Source organism: Bombus flavifrons, chromosome 5, assembly GCF_040668555.2.
Source record: "Bombus flavifrons isolate JBK064 chromosome 5, iyBomFlav1_principal, whole genome shotgun sequence".
In the NCBI taxonomy this organism is placed as follows: domain Eukaryota; kingdom Metazoa; phylum Arthropoda; class Insecta; order Hymenoptera; family Apidae; genus Bombus; species Bombus flavifrons.
The window spans coordinates 222,485-244,883 of NC_138446.1; the positions used below are offsets into that span (position 1 = coordinate 222,485).

Below are 22,399 nucleotides of genomic sequence, written 5' to 3' on the forward strand. Positions count from 1 at the left end.
CCGAAGCTGAGTATGTCAGTGTAGCCTCAGGAGCGAAAGAAATTATGTGGCTAAAGAAAATATTTCTTGAATGTAAAATAGAGATCCTTAAGTATATGCTATGTGTAGACAATACTAGTGCCGTGAAATTAATTAAGAATCCAGAATTCCATCAAAGAAGTAAGCATATTGACGTAAGATATCATTTCTTGCGAGATTTATACAATAGAGGCGAAATTGATGTAACGTATGTAACAAGCGAAGAGCAACTGGCAGATTTATGTACAAAGGCGTTGCCAAAACCAAGATTTGAATATTTAAGACAAAAGTTAGGTTTGAAAAATAAAAAGGATATTAAGAGGTAATTGTTTGTAGACATGTAGAGTTTTTAGGGAGGGTGTCGAAGTGGTTATCACTTCTATAAAAAAAAACTACATGATCTGTTTAGTCATCTAGTATTTTTTGTAATAAATTAATTTGAATCGAAAAGAGAAAGGCGGCTGGCAAATGTACTTGTGAAGGCATTGACAAATTAATTTTCAGATATTTACGACAAGAGTTAGAAAAATATTAAGAGATAATTTGTAAATTTGAGATAATTGTTTGTAGGGATGTAGAGTTTTAGGGAGGGTGTTGAAGTGGTCACCACTTATAAGAAAACTCTACATCTGGTCTTTTTAGTTTTCTCAAGCACTGAAGCCATCGACAGCGCGTACACAAAAGACTGCGACGAAGTCAGACCATAAACAGTAGACAGGCGACGTTGGCTTCAGGGTTTTCAGTTATTGGGTAACACAGCTAGCGTGCGGATCTAGACCAACTCAAATTGTATTCTTAGTTATAATTACACTTCTATTTAAATATATTTTCTGCCTTACAATTTATCCACGAGTTTTCTCTGTTTACACATCGAATAACTTCAACAGGGTACATAAAGGGATTGAAAATGTGCTTCTGGAACGTAGCAGGGATAATGAACAAGGACAAAGAGGTATGGGAATATTTGAGGACATTTGACTTAATCGGCCTCACGGAAACATGGACAGAGGAAAGCAAATGAGAAAGGGTAAAACATAGACTACCCAAAGAATACAACTGGAAATGCAGGGCAGCAAGGAAAGAATGGAAAAAGGGAAGGACAAAAGAGGGTATAATAACAGGCGTAAACAAGAATCTGAGGGAAATAGAGTATAAGGAAATAAGTGACGACATAGTAGAAAGAAAAATAAGGTACAAGGAGAGGATCTATAGAATAGTGGTGGTTTATAATCGAAACACAAGAAGGACATGGAAAGAATTAGAGGAAAGAGTAGAGGGAAGGGAAGAGGAAGTGACGATCATAGGAGGAGATTGGAATGCAAGAACGGGAGAAGAGGGAGGGCTGATAAACGACGAACTAGGAAAAGAAAAAAGCAGGAGATCAAAAAACAAGACAATAAATACGGAAGGAAGAATTCTATTAAGGTTGCTGGATGAAAGAGGCTGGTCAATAATTAATGGTCGAGACAAAGAAGGAAATGAGTGGACCTATGTGGGGGAGAGAGGAAAATTGGTAATAGACTACGTGATTGGCAATCAGAAAGCGATAGAAGAAATAACAGACATAAAGGTAGGAAAAAGAGTAGAATCACACCACATGCCGTTGGAAATAGAAATAGAGGGACCAGAGTTACAAAGAGATGAGGAAAGAAAAGAAGAAGAGGAGGAGAGAGGGAAATGGACAAAACAAAGTGTGGGAAGATATTTAGAGGAGTGCAAAGACTCGGCAAGCAGGGGAAGAACAGTAGAGGAAATGTGGACAGAAATTAAGAAGAAGATAAACGAGGCAATACCAAAGAAGAGAGTAAGGATAAGGAAATGGAGTATAGGGGAAAAGGTATAGTACGACAAGGAGTGGAAAGAGAGGAAAGGGAGATAAGAAGGAAAATGACAAAACTTAGGAAAGGAAAATGCAGCAGAAAAGAATTCATAGAGGACAAGAAGGCATTTAAACAGTGGTGTAAACAAAGAAAGGAGAAGCAGGAAGCGAAAGAGATGGAGAAAATCAACAAGATCAAAACAGAGCAAGAAGCATGGAAATACATAAATAAATATAGAAGAAGAAGAGAGGTTGTAGACGAAGATATAAGGAAAGAGGAATGGAAAAATTATTTTATCGAAACGTTAGAGGGAACAGTAAGCAAAGAGGACAGAAGAACAGAAAGGCGGAGAGCGGAGGAGGAATCAAAGGAGGAGAAAGAAGACAACATAGAGAAGGAAGAAGTGATATTCCAAATAAAAAACTTGAAAGAGAAAAAAGCAACGGGGGGAGATGGTTTGGAAAACGAGGTATGGAAGTATGCGCCGAAGGAAGTGGGGGAGGCTAAGTGGGGGAGTTATGGGAGATGTTAAGGAAAATATGGAATGGAGAGGGGATACCTGGAGACTGGAGAAAGAGCGTAATATGTCCGATTTACAAGAGGGGAGACAAGAGAGCAGTGAAGAGCTACAGAGGAGCCACGTTAATGGATACGGCATATAAGATTTATGCAGGAATTCTGAACGAGCGGCTGAAGGTGGAGATAGAAGATAAGCTGGGAGAGAGCCAATTCGGGTTTAGGAAAGGAAGAGGAGTGATAGACGCAGTGTACGTATTGAACCACATAATAGACGAACAATTGAGCGGGGAAAGAGGGAAGCTATATGCATGTTTCGCGGATCTAAAGGTAGCGTTTGATAGGGTCAACAGGAAGAAACTGGGGGAGATAATGAGGAGATTGGGAGTTAACGAGAAGTTAACCAGAAGGATAGAGGAGATATACGAGGAGACAAAGAACGTAGTGAGGATCAGGAATAATAACACAAAAGAGTTTTAGACAGTGAGGGGAGTGAGACAAGGGTGCCCGCTGAGCCCGACACTATTTAACATCTATGTGGCAGGACTGGAAGAGGAATTAAGGAAAGGTCAAGTAGGAGGCATAGTGGTAGGAGACAGTAAGGTATGGTCACTATCATATGCAGATGACATTGTATTGATAGCAGACAGAGAAGAGGAGTTAAAGGTAATGATGAAGAGACTTAAGACATTAATAAAGGAAGTGGAACTGGAATTGAGCACGGAAAAGACGAAAGTAGTAGTGTTTAAAAAGAGAAGAAACAGTAGGAGGCAAAGGAAATGTAGATGGGGTGAGCAAGAACTAGAAAAAGTGGATGAAATTAGGTATTTAGGGTACATACTGCAGAAAAACGGGAGTGACGAGAAGCATATTCAAGACAGGAAAAAGAGGGCAACAATTGCGATGAAGAAGACGTGGAGCGTAGGAGAAAGGATATTTAAAAGGACTACAAGAGAAGAATGAGGATGTTTGGAGCACTGGTAGAGAGTGTAGCGCTGTTTGGAGTGGAGGTGTGGGAATGGAACATAGAGGAGAAACTGGACAGAGTAAAAAGGAGATACGTGAGATGGATTCTAGGCTTAGACACAACAACGCCAAATTACATTCTGAGAGAGGAGTGCAAGATAGAGGAAATAAGAGAAAAGGCACTGAAAAGAGCAGTAAGGTATGAGGAGAAAGCCTTAGAATCGAAGAAGGAATTAGTAAAGGAGTGTATAAAGGAGAGAGAAAGGAATTGGGGAAAGGGCCAAGAAGGGAAAAGAGCAAGGAAAAGAATGATGAGGTTAGAGGAGGCGAGAGAGGGATGAACACAAATGGAGGCAGGAGATAAACAAGAAAGGATGACAGCTAACCAAATCATAGATGAAAGAGGGAAAAGAGAAACAGAGGATAGAGAGAAAAGGATAAGAGAATCTAAGTACAACAGATATTACAGAAACATAGCAAAAGAAGGGCTACCAAAGTATCTAGAAGGAAAGTGTAAGGGTCAGAGGGCGTCCAGGTCTTAGTTGAGACAAAACACTGCCGTTAGAAGATTCTGGAGAGTCGGTTGGCGACAAGCGTGCGTGCAAGACGTTCTTCAGAGTGTAATATAGATGTATAGCTGTTGTGTGTGAAATAAAGTCAGTTATTTGTATTTCCAAATCCTCTGATTTCCTTAACAGAAAGATGAAATGGAAGGACAGAAGTATGGTAGCAAGATTTAGATGTGGTAACGAAACCAGGGCAAGGGAACACTGGAAAGAGGAGGAAGAAAGAGGATACAGATTATGCAAAAAAGGAGAGGAGGACTTGAAGCACGTAGTAGAGGAATGTGAGATAACAGAAGGAGCACGGAACATGGTAGAAGTGCTAAATGAGACTGGAGAAGGACTGGCAGAACTGAAAGCGATAATAGAGAAGAGAAGAGTAGCAGAAGAGGGGGAGGAACGACAGGAAGGGAGCACAGCAAGGAAGTAAAAGCCAAAGAAGATAGGTATAAGCAGTATATAATAATAGAAGTGCTAGAGTATGATAAGAGAAACATATGTGATGTAAGGGCATTATAAGAGATGTAAACCGAAAGTCATCCAAAGCCGAAAGGTACGGACTATGAATAAATAAATAAAATAAATAATACAATATACCGTAATACTATATAACGTATTAGTATACACCGTCTTGCTATATACCGAAATATGCCGTAACATAATACTATATACCGTAATACTATAAACTGTAATACTGTAGTATCGTAATTATAATAATAATTAGTTTAGTTTATTAATAAGAAATTAATTAAAAAGAAAACAATGGTTATTTAACATGAACTAATCGTGAGAACGTATTATAATTAATTAACAACTCTCGTCAACACAGATTCAACTCTCTCTCAACAACGCTAACAACACTATCTCGACAACGCAATCCGCACTCTCTGGCTTCTCAACTAATACTGCCGTTAATTCGTTTATGTCTCTTAGCAACCCTTTGTCTTTTGTCTGATATCTTTTGTTTAAACCCTATCATGCACACGCTCAGCAATCGCTCGTTTACAATTCGCACGACACCCCCCTAAGCTCCTCGTCCACGATACTACAATACTATATACCGAATTACTATAAACTGTAATACTATGTGTCGTAATACGTTATATCGTATTTCTCTGTAACGTAATGCTATTTACCGCAGTACGTTTTAACGTAATTCTGTATATGGAAATATTATAAGTCGGGTTCACATTATGATTAGGGCTATGGACGTGAAACGAGTCTTCATTTGGATTACACATTGTTGTTATGCAGTAGAGAATGTATTGACTAGTACAAATATGATAATTACAGAATTTGACATGTAACCGTGGTAATTAGATACTCGAGAAGCTAATGACAATGATCCTAGGTGCTTTAATGAAACCGCTGTCAACGGGATAACAGAATGCGCTTTCTTCCAAAGCCCAAGTTGTACTCGACTTGCTTGTCTACGGTCCAAGTATTACTGAACTAACTCTTGGTTGAAACATAGAATATCCACCTAGCGTAAAGACGCTATGTAACTCGCTAATGCGACCTCACGAGAGAATGACTTTCCGTCACGATGATGCTACAAAGGAAAACTATGATGGGGTGTGTTTAATGATACGAGATCGTCGGAATCGTCGAGGAAAGCCTTCGTCTAAAAATTAACAGGTAATTTTCGTCAATATCGACAAAAGATTGCGTTTTGCCAATTGCTGGGCTTGATTAGACGCTGAGAGGAGCGTGCAATACATTCGGCGTGTAGTGTGCAGTAAAACTAGCGTTTAAACGTCAAAATATCTCAAACATGAACGAAATGACAGTTAGTTTTCGTCAAAATTGACGAAGGATTGCGTTTTGCGAGTTGCTGGGCTTGTTTCGACGATGAAATAGGCATCCACTACATTCGGCGTGTAAAATGGAGCGAAAAAAGCGTTTAAACGTCGAAATATCTCAAACAGGAAAGAAATTGTCACGTCCCACGCTCCGCACGAGCCCTAACGAAAAACGAAAAACTATAATATACAAATAGTGCGAGTGGCAATCCGAACACACACAATAAACGCACGATATAACAAAATGGAAATACTTTAATAAAAGATTAACTAAACATGGACACATATAAAAATGCTATTAAATAAGGGCAAATAATATATCAACAAAATAGGGATGTACTTATATATATGTCGGAGATGAAAGAACACCGGAGCCTTTGGATAATCCCGCAACATTGTAATCTAGAGTTCACTATAGCCGTAATTAAACAATTGTAGTTATTCAATCCGATTGTAATTGTCCGAGATTTGTGATAATGAGCTTGGGCTCGAGGCGACGGTCAGTCGCCAACGTACCCGAGGTCAAGGGATGAACGCTTTGTCTGGCAGAGGCATGGAGTAACTCTATAGCTCTCCTTAAAAAGGAAATAGTTGTAACACTCGACAGTAAACATTCCAACGGTCTCTGTCCCGTGGCTCGCCACACGCAGACCCTATTCTTCGAGTAAGATGATTGCCAGATGTCGATGCATCTCCGCAGTACACGTTCAGCTAGCCTAAGGGCCCGTTATAAATCTTAAGATTTAGCTAACCAAAGTCCTTCAAACAGACAAACAGTCTTTGTCCCAACTACGAGAAGATAGAGGAGACCTATTTTCCAACGGACGGCGTCTCCCACCAGCAACTTTCCCTCGAGGGCGGCTAACATCTTTTTCTAACCATCAATATGAAGATTAACCAATTAGCAGCAACGCCAATTTCTCTCACCTTCTGAACGAAGGCTATCCTCGACGAATCCGATGATCTCGTATCCTTAGACACATCATAGTTTTCCTCTGTGGCATCATCCGGAAGGAAAGTCACTTTCTCTTGTGATCTCATCGACGAAAAGAGTAACGCCTTACGATCAGTGCATATTGCGTGTTTTCGTAACAGAGAGTCAGACTTAGATTTTGTGAGTACGTGTACTTATCATCCCGTTGACCGCGGATTCGTTATCGAACCTAAGGCCATTATTACTAATGTCGCGAGCGCCTAATTACCGTAGTGGATTGTCAAGTCTGTGGTGTCCATACTTGTGTTAATAAATCATACCTTGTTATACTCGTACGATGGCTAATTTCAATGAAGATTCATCAAACGCCCACAACCCTATTCTCGACGCTACCCCGACATATATAACATAGCTACTTATATGCGTACAAGTAACCGATTTTACAGGAAATATACAGGAGGTGAACGGTGATATTTTACGCTTACGTTCCTTTTAGGGCTTAAGTGTACATAATGCCTGGTTCTGTACTCGTTGGAAGGTGTCTTTTCAATTCATTACTGAATCGATATACTTTAGATAGAATAATAAACTCAATCTACAAAAATACTAGAGAAACTGTGATCATTACAAAATTATAAACAAATTTATAAGAGTTGAAACATACACGTAGAAATTAATAGAAACCTGTAGTAAATAAAAAGAAGTCGTATGTTCTGTTTTCTCTTTTCTATCAACGTGAAATTTGTGCATTTGCATTAAAATACTTAGTAGCAACTGTTACGTCGCCTAAAACATCGGCGCTGCAGCTCTCGCGACCGGGCAGCCGATGGCCTGCGTAACGTCATTTCGACCCTCAATAAACCTGAGGACCAACCATAACTTTCTCTTTCATTGTGTACACATGTATCTTCATTCAATCCGTTGTCCTGAAAGATTTCTTAAGGCTAAAAATATTTGCGACGCACATCAGGTTTTTAGAGAGGTCCTTGGGTTTATTAGGCGCAATTAAAAACACGGAAAAAGCGGGTGCGCGCCCATTAGGAAAAACCGAACATCTGTCTAATAGAACAGGCTGGGTTTTCCCATGCACAAGGTCACTCACGAACCACGTTGGTCGGAGGCTTCCTACTCATCACTTCTCCTACGACTCTAGGAGAGTCAAGTCGAATACTTCTCCTACGACTCTAGGAGGGTCAAGTCGCAGACTTCTCCTGCTACATCAGGAGGGTCAAGTCAACTTATTTCGTCAACATCGCTAGGTCAAATCAACTTACTTCTTCTACATACTACAACGTCGAAGTCTAACATCAAAATCTCACGTCTATTAAGTATCCTCGAGTGCTACGTCCACTAACATACGAAATTCGACAGTACGAGCCTTGCTCTACTAGTCATATCTATCTCATCTTCGTGCGACAAGCTGTTATCGACGATTTGTATCTACTCAACAGTGTAGTCTAAGTGTTGGAAATATATATTTTATAATTCTGTGAATCACAGTGTTATATAAACTTAATCACCCCTATTATCCTAACGGAAATCAGGGGATCGATCAACTCGTGGTGTCGATTAGTATAATCGTAACGGGAATTTACGACTCCCGTTGACGTCTCTCCTCGCGATTGCGTCTCCCCGCGATTGGTCGAATTTACAGCAACGAAAACAGATTCATTGTTTTAGATCAAAAAAAGTCTATTAGCAAAAATCGACATCTTCCATCGTGCAAAATATAAAAATTCTTACGTCTTGAGAATGATTTACATCTTGAGGTTGTTTTTACTAAGCGCGGACGTAAAATACATTTGGTAGTAAAACCGTACGCTTCATGCTGGAGTGAGACATTCTCAATATATCCTTGCTATATTTATCGCATAATGAAAGAGAAAAGAAATAAATTTGAACAATAGGATCAACAATTATATTAATCGCAAAATTAGTAAACAAATAATTGGTAAGCACTATCGTGCTGCATTCTTTGATATCGATCACGAAATTATATGAAGGTAACGGATTTTCATTTTATTTCTAAGAAATAAAGTGACCACATAAGGAAATACCTTAATGTCGCTTTATCTCCTATAATATTGCGTTTACAGATTCGCCTATCAAGAAGTTATCGACAAAGAATATTCCTGGGTCATCAAATCCTTCCATTATAACTTGATCTTTTTTTTTTCCTTCTTTCTTTCTTTCTTTCTTTTTTTTTTTTTTTTTCTAAAGTAAATCACATTTATCATCTGATATATTTTTTGAGGTAATTTCTGTCTGTACATTTTCTTCTTTTTCCCTACTCCTTTTTCTCTTTTTAATGAATTCTTTTTATTTTTTATTGGATAATTCTTGTGAATCTTCTACTTCACCTTCCATATCATTTTGAGTGTGGCTCCTACCTTTAGTAAATTTAATATTTTGAACAGTATTATTAATTTCAATAGGTCTTTCGGTATCAAGTAAATCGCACCTATTATTTAATATACTTTTGAATTGACTTCTGTCTCTGCAGTTTCTTCTTTTGTATTTTCTTCGAGTTTTCTTCGTCCTTCTAATCCACTCTTTTCATTTTGAAGGATGTTTCTTGTATTTTCATCCTTTTCAACTTCAACTTTATCCGATCTCCTAGGTCTGCCTCTATGTTTCGCTTCTCTCTTTGCAATATTAGCACCTTTGTCTTTTTCTGGTTGCTTTCTATCATCACAACTCTTCGATCGCCGACTACGTGATAAGGGACTATCAAATACCATATTTATACGTAAACGAGATATTTTATTCTTAGTGCGTTGGTTTGAATTTGCTTCATCAATTGCTATTACACTCGTTACTGCATTATCATTTTCTACAAATTTACACCTATCGCTATCACTAGCTGTGTTCGTTAAAAGAACTTTCCTTCGTTGACGAGCATCAGTTGTTTCGCTTTCACTATCTGAAATTGATTTTTGTTTAATACCTCTTTTTCTTCTTTGGTCAATTTATTTTCTAGATTTTCCGATACCTTTTGTTTATTAATTATTTCAGACTTGTCTTCGATTAATTTCGTCCTTAAAGCGCTTCGCAAAATTTTATTTGTGTCCGACTGTTTTGTTTGATTGTAAACAATTTCTTTAAATTTTGGCGAAGTAGCAGGCTTTACAGCAACATTATAACGACTGCTCCGTTTACTACTATCTAACATAGATGGAGATAGACTTTTGTCATCTTTATTTTCTAAAGACTTCTCTTGTGTATTAGCATCTAAATTTCTCGACATGAGATCTGCTGAAGTTTTTCGTTCTGCACTGTCACACGCATTTTTCGCTGTCATCATTTGGTCTTCTTCTATAAGTAAATTTTCATTACTGTAAGCATTATCTTTTGCTTTTTCTATGGATTCTAATGATATATTTTGTTCAACGCTGTCTGTTGGTTTTGTATCATTTTCAGCAGTTGATTTACTAACTGCTTCGAATTCCTTCATTTCAGTTTTGTTTTCTTTATTTGCATCATCGTCCAAAATATTTCTTATTGAAATATTATCCTTCTTGTTATGATCTTTCTTTGCTTCTCCTAAACTCTTACTTCTTTTATCAAAACACTCTTGTAAATTCTTCCCTACTAGTGCGATCTCTGCTGCGAGTTTTCTATTTTTTTCGTTACTTTGCATAGAGAAGCGTAACATATCCTCTCGTAAACGGGCAATATTCTCATTCTGTTTTTGAATACTGTCCAATATTGCTCGCTACATTGGGTTAGTTGTGGTAGAGGTTTGAGGTTCGTTTGTCTTAGACATTGTTATACTGATTTTGCTATCTGTACTTGGATTTCTAGAGGAGTTATCTCTTCTCGTTCTGTATTTGGCAAAAGAATCCAGAGTTTGCTCACCAGTGTTGATAAAACATACTTTAGTTGGTTTGCCTTCCAGATAGATTGTTTGAACTCTGTTTTCTCCAGGAGTTAAGTGTATTGGTTTCTGAAATAAAATGGTTTTGTCGTTTAGTCGGATTTTGTCATTGGATATGAATAGTTGTGCTTCTCTAAACATGGTAGCCCAATGATTCCATCTTCGATAATAGGGAAGTTGTTCAGTACTATATGAAAAATGCGATTTTGTTCAACAATTCGTTTCGTTCGTTTCGTATACGTCTCGTCCCATGGAAAATTTTTGTTTCGGTCCTCATTGTATCGCGTTGACAGTTTTGATACGTTTCACCAAGTTTATCCCTGCTTCTGTGTCGGCCAGAAATACTCGCTTTGCGGTTCGGGTTAACAAAGGTATTGTGAGTAGTTTGCCTGTTGTGGTGTTAACTCTTGGAATTTTTCTTGGTCTTCCGTCGTTTCGTCGTAAGTTTCTGTTTCTATGTTGCGTGTCTCGAGATTGTGGTTGTCTCGGATGTTTGCTGGGTGTTTGAAAATTTCTACATTGACTGGAGACATGTCCGATTTGATTGCATTTGAAACATTTGGGCGGTGGTCGTTCCATCATCGCTCTTCTTTCCGTAGGTGGATTTATTGGTTTTGGTCGTGTGGTGTTGCCAAGCGTGATATTTCTTCTTGCATTGGGTGTTCTTTGGAATTGGGCGTTGCTTCTCGCAATTGGTCGATTCATTATTCTTCCTCTTGCTATGTTTTTGTTGCGTTCGATTTCCCCTATAAGTAACTGTGCCTCGAAAGCTGCATCCTGTGCTTCTTGGAGATTCTTTGGTCCTTTAGATGATGTGCGTGTTTGTATTTCGGGTTTCAAATTTACGGTAAAGATTTTGGTGGCTCGTTCATTTTCAAGATCCATAGCAACTGCTCGACGTATTGGATCGCGAATTTCGTGTTGGAGTGCGTATAATAGTTCGTTGAGGTTGTGTCGGAACCTCTTCATATAACTGTACCGATTCGTTAAAGTTTTGTCGCGTACGTTGCAGTTTATCACGGGCTCCATTGGATGTAATACACACGAATACAAATTTTCTGAGGTTTTCGAACAGGTCTTCACAATTTTCGATTACAGAGTGGCGGATACTACGTTCTGCTTCTCCGATGATTCTTTGTGTTAAAATTAGGCGTAATAGTGTGCGTTTTTCTCGACATTCGGCACGAGATTCTCTTAACCGCTTACTAAACCCTTCTACTCCTATATCGTCTTGTTCATTGAGTATAGGAATGAAGTCTAGGCAGGTTTTTGCACTGTACATAGGATTGTCGTATCAATGTCATATCATCAGATGATGGCATCTTGATCACGATTGGGCTTGTTTCGACGATGGAACAGGCATGTACAGCATTCGGCGTGCAATATGGAGTAAAAGTATCGTTTAAACCTCGAAATATCTCCAACTGGAACGAAATAACAGCGTTACACGGGCAAAACCATTGAATGATGGCATTTTGCTCCCGATTGGGCTTGTGTCGACGATGCAACAGGAATGTACAGCATTCTGCGTGCAATATGGAGTAAAAGTATCGCTTAAACGACGAAATATCTCAATCGGGAATGAAATAACAGCGTCTTACAAGCAAAATCATAGAATGATGGCATTTCGCTCACGATTGGGCTTGATTCGACCATGAAACTGACATGTACAGCATTCGGCATGCAATATGGAGTAAAAGTAGCGATTAAACGTCGAAATAGCACAAAGGGGAACGAAATAGCAATGTTTCACAGGCAAAATCATAGGAATGATGGCATTTTGCTCGCGATTGGGCTTGTTTCGAGGATGATACAGGCATGTACAGCATTCTGCAAGCAAAATGGAGTAAAAGTAGCGTTTAAACGTCGTGGTATCGCAAACAGGAACGAAATAACAGCGTTTCAAAGGCAAAATTTTTGAATGATGGCATTTTGCACCCGATTGAGCTTATTTCGACGATGATGCAGACGTGTACAGCATTCCACGTGCGAAATGGAGTAAAAGTAGCGTTTAAACGTCGAAATATCTCAATCGGGAATGAAATAACAGCGTCTTACAGGCAAAATCATAGAATGATGGCATTTCGCTCACGATTGGGCTTGATTCGACGATGAAACTGGCATGTACAGCATTCGGCGTGCAATATGGAGTAAAAGTAGCGCTTAAACGTCGAAATAGCTGAAAGGGGAACGAAATAGCAATGTTTCACAGGCAAAATCGTTGAATGATGGCATTTTGCGCACGATTGGGCCTGTTTCGACGATGAAACAAGCGCGTACAGCATTTGGCGTGTAAAATGGAGTAAAAGTAGTGTGTAAACATCGAAATATCTCCAACAGGAACCAAATAACAGCGTTTCGTATGTAAAAGCATTAAATTATTACATTTTACGTTGTAACGGGCCTGCTCTGACTTTAATACAGGCATGCGCGGCATTCGGCATGTAAAGTGGAGTAAAAGTAGCGTTTAGACTTCGAAATAGCTGAAACGGGACCGAAATAACAAAGTTTCCCAGGCAAAATCGTTGAATGATGGCATTTTGCGCACGATTGGGCTTGTTTCGATGATGAGACTGGCGTGCACGACATTTGGCGTGCAATATAGAGTAAATATATCGTTTAAACGTCGAAGTATCGCAAACAGGAACGAAATAACAGCGTTTCGCATGCAAATTCATTGAATGATGCCTTTTTGCTGAAGATTGGGCTTGTTTCGACGATGAAACAGGCGTGCACGGCATTCGGCGTGTAAAGTGGAGTAAAAGTAACGTTTAGACGTCGAAATATCTCTATCAGAAACGAAACATCTGCGTTCCGTATGTAAAAGCATTAAATTATTGCATTCTACGCTGTAACGGGCTTGTTCCTACTTTAAAACAGGCGTCCACAGCATTCGGCGTGTGAAACCCTTCCTTTAAAGCACAGAAATCTATGCCCATTCTCGCGACAGATCTAATTGAAAATAGATTTCTTTTCATACCTGGTACATATAGAACATCGTTCATTGTACGTGTTACCCATTTGCCGTCCACAAAAGTCTCTACTTTGATTTCTTCCTTCCGTATTTATTGTCTTGTCTTTTGATCTCCTGCTTTTTTCTTTTCCTAGTTCGTCGTTTATCAGCCCTCCCTCTTCTCCCGTTCTTGCATTCCAATCTCCTCCTATGATCGTCACTTCCTCTTCCCTTCCCTCTACTCTTTCCTCTAATTCTTTCCATGTCCTTTTTGTGTTTCGATTATAAACCACCACTATTCTATAGATCCTCTCCTTGTACCTTATTTTTCTTTCTACTATGTCATCACTTATTTCCTTATACACTATTTCCCTCAGATTCTTGTTTACGCCTGTTATTATACCCTCTTTTGTCCTTCCCTTTTTCCATTCTTTCCTTGCTGCCCTGCATTTCCAGTCGTATTCCTTGGGTAGCCTATGTTTTACCCTTTCCCATTTGCTTTCCTCTGCCCATGTTTCCGTGAGGCCGATTACGTCAAATGTTCTCAAATATTCCCATATCTCTTTGTCCTTGTTCATTATCCCTGCTACGTTCCAGAAGCACATTTTCAACCCCTTTATGTACCCTGTTGAGGTTATTCGATGTGTAAACAGAGAAAACTCGTGGATAAATTGTAAGGCAGAAAATATATTTAAATAGAAGTGTAATTATAACTAAGAATACAATTTGAGTTGGTCTAGATCAGCACGCTAACTGTGTTACCCAATAACTGAAAACCCTGAAGCCAACGTTGCCTGTCTACTGTTTATGGTCTGACTTCGTCGCAGTCTTTTGTCTACGCGCTGTCGATGGCTTCAGTGCTTGAGAAAACCAAAAAGACCAGATGTAGAGCTTTCTTATAAGTGGTAACCACTTCAACATACCCCCCCTTCTTTCTCCTTATCTCATCCTCTCCCTTCTCTCCTTCCTTCTTCTTCTAATTTCTCCTCGCTTTCATTCCACCTGTACCATCTGTCGTCTATCTTCAGCTTCTTGTAGCCTATTTCTACGTATCCCCCCTCTCCCTTCTTGCTCTAGCAATTCTTCTTAACCTTTGTTGTATTTCTATTTCTTTCTTCGTTAGGTCGTTATCTATGTAAATTTCCTTCCCCAATTTACCTTTCTCTCTCATTACCTTCATCTTCTCCTTCCACGATTTCAACGTCGCAATTATTATCGTGTTCTTTTCTCCCACCCTTATCTCCTGTGTCCTTTCTACTTCTACCTCTAGTCTCATATTTTCCTTTATGAACTCTGTCACTGTCCCATTGTTGCTTTCCTCCCCCCTCCCCCATTCCGCGCCTTTTATTACAATGTTCCTCTTCCTTCTCTCCCTTTCTACCCTGTCCTGCTCCTCCTCAAACCTCCTGATTCTGTTTTCTAACTCTTTCTTCTCTCTTCTCCATCTTTCCCACTCACTATTCCATCTTTCTCTTTCTGTCTCTCTCTCCTTCCTCCATCTCTCTTTCTCTCTTCATCTCTCTCCTTTTCCCATCTTTTCCTCTCTTCCTCCCTCTCCTTCTTCCACCTTTCCCTCTCCTCTTCTCGTTCCTTTTCCCATCTTTCTCTCTCCTCTTTCCTATCCCTTCTCATCTCCTCTACTAGCTCTACCATCATCTCCAACCCCCTCTCTATTTTCTCCATCCTCTCGTCCCAAGCTTCTTTGCCACCCCCTTTCTTTACTGCATCCTTCTCTGTCACGCTGTACCTTTCCAGCGTGTTTCTGCGATCCTCCTTCTCTCCCGCCTTGTCCGTTATTCTCGGCCTGCTTCTTGTCGCCATGTCTTCTTCCTATTCAATTACCTTTTCTACTTTCGTCCACCTAACCTCTTCTTTCCTAACTTTGTGTTTCACACTTTCTCCTGTCTTCTTTGCCACTTTTTTATAGTTTTTATACCCTCTCTTCGAGCTTTCACCCATTTCTTTCCTTTCTTCTTTCCCCTTTATCTTCCTCCTCCTTTTTCCTCTTCACTTTTCGCTTTTTCACAGCGCTCACTACCCACGTGTTACCTTCGCCCGAATCCAAACCGGATATTACGTTATATAGTATTACCGTATAACTTCTTACGGTATATAGTATTACTGTATATAGTATTACGTTGTATAGTATTACGGTATATAGTCTTATGTTATGTAGTATTACTTTACATAGTAGTACGTTATATAGTATTACCGCAAAACGTATTACGGTATATAGTATTACGTTATAACCTATTACGGTATATAGTATTATGTTATAGAGCATTACCATATCGCATATTACGGTATATAGTATATCGTTATATAGTATTACGGTATGTAATAGTACTGTATATAGTATGCCGGTATTACGGTATATGGTATTACGGTATATAGTACTACGTTACGTAGTATTACGTTATGTAGTATTACCGTATAACGTAATACTATATTCCGACAAAATGCCGACCACTTTTATGTTATGCATGAATTTTTTAATAAAGTGATAAATAATAACAGAGGTCATTTAAAATACTCAACGAAGGACTTAGATCCGGATGTAGCGGCACAATTCGGGCCACGTTGTTGTTTTGCCTCGGAGTACCAACATCGTTAGAATATACATGTGGGATAGTGTGACATCGGGGAAGGACGTGGCGTAAGGGGTAATTGTTTATTAGCATTGCCAATGTATGTTGACATTGTCAAAGAGTGTTATGAGAGAGTCAGAGTTGAATTTATCGTTGTCGTGTGAAGATCGTTGTGCCGTTGTATCGCAGAAGTAGTGAGTAACGAATACGTGAAACGGGGTTTTATATTCGATTACACGTGAGTGCAAATGATATTGTATTAGTCATACTGTTACCTATAAACTAATAACATAACACACCTACAAAATTGGGGGCTCGTGCCGAGGATTTAAACCGTCCTAATCTAAAATTTTTCTATTGTTTTTGATCGGGAAGCGGTGTAATAAAAGACAATATCGTTAGCCGTTGAGAATAATATCACGTGTATTCAAAAGACATTATTGAAAAGATTAAGATGGCAAATTGTGAAGAGAAACAATTTTCAAATGAGGAAAATCTAACGCTGGGAGAATGAAGAAACAAGCTTGCAGAGATGAATTTACCAATATCTGGTGCAAGGTCAGTGTTGGTTGCCAGGCTAAAACGAGCGGGTAGTGCTGGACAACCAAATCTCGAAGAGTCAGCAAACGGTGAAAGGTCCACGGAGAAGCGAGGTTCGGGGACCATACCACAAACTAAGTGTGATCGAGATGTAGGCAAAAATCTCGAGAGGCTTAGGACAAAGGAATTAAGAGAACGTCTTGCTAGCATGGGGCTAGAGACGAGAGGAAAAAAGCTGAATTACGTGAGCGACTACAGGCGGCCATGGAAGAAGAAGATGCGTCATCGGAAGAAGAAAGTGACTACGAGAGCGAAACAGAAGACAACAAAGAAGACGAAAGAGAACGCAGAAGGAACGCGCAAGATGTACATCAGAATTGTGACAAATGCCGTAGAAAAACACGTAGGCGTACAACATTAAGCTTTCAAGATGTCCAAGACGTCTTAGAAGTTTTTACGGGCGAAAACAATGAAAATATCAATCAATGGTTCAAGACGTTCGAAGAAACTGCAAGCATGTGTATGTGGACAGAAGAACGGAAAGTAATTTATACAAAAAAGCTGATGAAAGGATCAGCAAAAATATTTGTGAATTATGAGTGCCATGCTAGAACTCAGTGTGAATTAAAAAGAGGACTAATAAAAGAATTTTCGCAAAAACCTAATACTTGGCAAATACACCGTAGACTTCAAGAAACAAAAAAGAAGAGATGACGAAGGATGTACAGCGTACATGTACAGAATGCTTGGAATAGCTAGTCACATGGATATGGAAGAAGCAGCAAAAATGCGGTACATCGCAGACGAAATAAGAGACAAAATTAGAGGCCAAGGAAACTATTGTAAAAATCCAAGAAGAAAACAAAAGAACATACAACAAACATCGTAAAACTGCCACGAAATATAAAATTGTTGATTTAGTAGCAATAAAACGTACTCAGTTCGGAACAGGTACAAAGTTACCACCAAAGTTTTTGGGTCCATACAAAGTAACATCGATAAAGGGCAAAGACCATTAAGAAGTCATCAAAATGGGTCAGCAAGAAGGACCGCGGAAAACAAGCTCCGCAACTGATCATATGAAGCCATGGGTTAAACCATACGAATTTGACGAGGATACTGAAGATGATGACGATTTTGAAGACAACGAAGGATAATCGTCATCCATTGAGGTTGATAGTCGATGCAGAATAGCAAGAAATCAGGAGCACAAAACAAATTAGTAATGATGGGCACATCTGAGGGCAGATGTGTTTATCAGAATGGCCGAGTTGTGGGATGGTGTGACATCAGCGAAGGACGTAGCGTGAGGGGTAATTGTTTATTAGCGTTGCCAAGATATGTTGACGTTGTCAAAGAGTGTTGTGAGCGTTACCAAGGTATGTTTGGAAAAAGGTGAGCATGGAAAACATTGTAACGAGAGTTGAGAGAGTCAGAGTTGAATTTATCGTTGTCGTGTGAAGATCGTTGTGTCGTTGTGTCGTAGAAGTAGTGAGTAACGAATATGTGAAACGGGGTTTTATATTCGATTACGTGTGAGTGCAAACGATATTGTATTAGTCATACCTACAAACTAATAATATAACATTTCTACTTACATAATGTAACAATAAACCAACTCCGGACAAAACAATGTCGCCGCTACGTGTAACAGTCAAACAAACGCGAATGGAAACTTTCCGGTACCCCCTCGATGCGTATAAATAAACGAACACGATCGTAAGGTGACCAGTTTTTCAGTCTCCGTCTCGAGCGATTTTAGTAGCGATCAAACCACAGTCTTTTAGGGAATCAGTTAGTACCGTGGGTCTTAGCGAACATCCTTTTAACGACCCTTATCGAGCAATCTGCGCTTGACTCTGTATTTATAATTATTTTAGAATATATTTGACAGTTCCAATATCGAGTAATCTCGTCATTTAAACTTTTTTTGTTATATTTACGTGGAGGAAATCCGCACGGACACCAGACCGCTTCTGCTGAAAGCGGCGTGGTAGTGTCGGACACCAACCGACTAAAACCTCCACGATGACCGTCCCGGCTGCGATCGAGAGAGGCCCGGGAATCGGTGCGAGCGTCACAACACCCCCACCCCCGCGCACCTAATGCCACCGCTGATGGAGCGGTGTGTGGCCATGTCACACCGCGCCTCGTCGCCGGAGCCCGGTTCCCCTACCGGACTGCTTGGCGGCCCCGAGGCGCTGAGCCACCAGCGCCCAAGCCCGAACCCCACCGGGGGGCGCGGCGGGCCCAGTGCGTTTCGTCAACGCCACACGGAGTTCCCAGGTGATCACCCATCCAAGTACTATCCGTGCCCGGCGCTGCTTAATTTTCGTGACCTGACGGGAACGAGTGCACTCAGCGCGGCTAGGGCGTTGGCCCTCGTCATTTAAACTACCACACGACCAACCATCCTCTACGCGGATATCATTATTAAAAACTATGACGAAATTAAAAATAATTTATTAAAGAAGCTTACAACCGACGTGAGGAACCAAGAGGAACTATTACAAAATATTATAGAAATTACCTGCGAAACAGTATTAAAAAAATCTACCCATCTAGAGATATGAAGAATGCAGGCTATTGGTGGAATGATCATATTGCCAAGCTTAGAAAAACAATGCACAAACACAGAAGAAATGCCCAAAGAGCTGGCAAAAATCAGATAAAAATACAAACAAAAGAAAAAGGAACTGCAAACCGCAATTTTAAAAAGTAAAAACCAAGCATGGAACGAATTTACAGCATCCAATAGATTACGGCATTCAATAATGACACTCTTGGGGTAAACCCTATAAAAGTGTCATTGGCAAACTTAAAAATAAAAATCCGAACGATAACCTAAACTTAAATCAAATAAAGAATATAATTGAGATACTGTTTACCACTAACAAAGACATAAATGAGGTAGAAGAAGAAATGATGGACAAATGCGAGGAAGGAGTAGGAGTAGACGTCTGTGCTACCGTCCAAATAGATGAATTGACAAAAGCCATCAGTCGACTAAACTCGGAAAAAGCAGTTTGTATAGCGTCACTGGAAAAATAATAAAATTATTATTTGAGCACAGAGCCCACAACATGTTAAGCATGATCAAGTCCATTTATAAAATAGGCAAAATACCCAGAAAATGGAAAGTCGCTAGGGTAATCCTGCTGGTAAAACAAGGAAAAGACCCTCTCCTTCCTAGATCATATTGGCCCATCAGTATTCTACCAGCAATGAGCAAAGTATGGCTAAACACTTTTAAAATTGCCATAGAAAAATACCTTGGGGAAGATCCTCATCACAAAAATCAGTTTGGTTTTCGCAAAGGTAGAAGCACAGTTGATGCAACTATGCAAGTCAGTAACTTTACCTGCAAAAAGAGAAATTTAGCTTGCATATTGATAACCATCGACATTAAAAATAGATTCAATACCCACACTTAGATGGGAGACAATATTAAAAGAGGCCAGGTATAGGACCCTAACCATAAAACTGTTGAATTTATTACATGACTACCTGGAAGATAGAGAATGGTAATAAAAAGCATTAATTGCGAGGTAGGAAGTAAAGTCTATGTAGGAGTTCCACAAGGTTCCATAGTGGGACCCCTACTGTGGGACTTAGTCTATGACGGCCTTCTTAATAGTTTTAATATTACAACGAACCTAAGAACAGTAGCTTTCGCAGACGATCTGGCAATTTTAATTGGCGTAAACAAAAAGGAAAGTGTTAAGAACAAATTAAACGATTATGTGAACAAAATAATAAAATGGTGCAATAGAGCAGGATTGCAAATTGCAACAGATAAAACAGTAATCATACTAACAACAGGCATGCGAATACCTAAAATATTCAAAGTTAATATCATAAAGAAGTTATTGACTACCAGCAAAAATATGAAATACCTGGGTATAATGATACATAACAGGAGAAATTATACTGAACACCTTGAATCAACATGCTGTAGAGTGGACACACTAGTTGGAACTATGGAAAGTCTCTTACCAAATGTAAATGGTCCCACTAACACAGTGAGAAGAATATACTACAACGTCTGGGAGTCTGTAGTATTGTATGCATCCCCAGTCTGGGCAGAAGCATTAAATAAAATAAAAAAATATAAAAATTTTAATAAAAACACAGAGATCAGCAATAATATCCACAACAACAGCATACAGGACTGTCTTGCATGCAGTGTTGTGCATATTAACAGGCAATATGCTTATACATATTAAAGCACAATTACGACGGAAGATGTACGTTGCAAAAAAAGGTACATACCAAACGCGTTAGGAAGCATAATCGGTAGGGTACAAAATCTGCATAAATGAGAGATTGGAAACTTTTAAGAAATGGCAACAGAAGATTGGAGGAAGGAATGGACCCGATATAAGAGTGATAACTGGGCAAGAAGATTGATAGACTACACAGCCACCTTTATAAATAATAAAAAATACATTGATCATCACACAATGCAACTACTTACCGAACATGGTATATTTAACAATTATAAAATAAGATTAAATAAAGAAAACACCAACCAATGTTGCGACTGTAAAGAAGAGACCAATGATACGGAGCACTCATTTTTCAAATATCCAAGACGGACCACCCAACGTTCAGCCCCTGAAAATGTTGCCAATAAAAGCATAAACACAGGGAATATAATTAAACTTGTTACAGTTGATGATAATATATAGGAGCATTACCAAATATTTTGTGGCTCCATAATGAAGGACAAGCGAGTCAATGAAAAAGAATACGAGCTTTCCAAGAGTCATAGACATAGTACATAACCTAGAAAATAAATCTAATTAATCAACGAGTAAAGAAATTAATTACTTGATAACTACTTTTATGTATTTTGTAATGTCCATCTATTTGAACAATTACTGTAATTATTTATTTATCTATCTTGAATACTTGTGTTGTTAAATTTTTTATTTATCTATTTATTTATTTATTTACCTATAATCTGAATTATGCAATGTTATATGCAATTATACGATATTTATATTCACTTAAATAATAACTGCTTGATGGTTTAAGTATTAATACGGAATGTTATGTTCCCCGACATAACCTGTACACACCGGAATGGTACACAGTTGTGATAACTGAAAGATTATTAATTTGATTATAGATATTACACTCACACACGATTAATAATGGTATATTGTAACAAGCAATCACTTAATTGACTTTCTGAAACTTAATTATAAATATTATATATATTTTAAACTAGACATTGTGCTAGCACGTGGTAATATAAATACCGCTAGTTAATTGAGAAATTGTATATGACGAAACACCAACATAGCTAGTTTCTAACAAAATAAATCAATACGGTTACTAGTAACTATTAATTTATTAATTAAATAGTAACAAGCGGAGCTTTATACTAAATAATCTAAATAGTAGAATAATAATAGTATGTAATACGATACAATAATAATCATAATAGAGAAGTAAGAGTAAAATAATATAATTATTGAAATAATTTATATATAATACATAATAAAAATTGGTCTTACTCCTAAATGAATCATAATAAATACAATATAATCTCATAAAAGAAAATTAATAGTATATTACAATAATACATACAATCTTATAAAATAATAACAATAGTATAATAACATTTGGGACTAAAAGTTACAAAATACAGAAAGTATGAAAATAATAAATTAATATTAAATACAACACAAAATTTATAAAATTCAAATTTAACAAAGTAATATTACAATTATAAATTATTGAAATAATTTATTTCTGAAAACTATAAAGAATATATGAATAGACGGATATACATTTTGTTATCTTGTTGTGCG

General features: G+C 38.5%; 1 pseudogene; it reads right to left on the minus strand.

Moving 5' to 3' along the window:
- Nucleotides 1-18,838: 18,838 nt before the first annotated feature.
- On the minus strand, nucleotides 18,839-18,957 carry LOC138180470 (uncharacterized; annotated as a pseudogene).
- Between the last annotated feature and the right edge of the window lie 3,442 nt (nucleotides 18,958-22,399).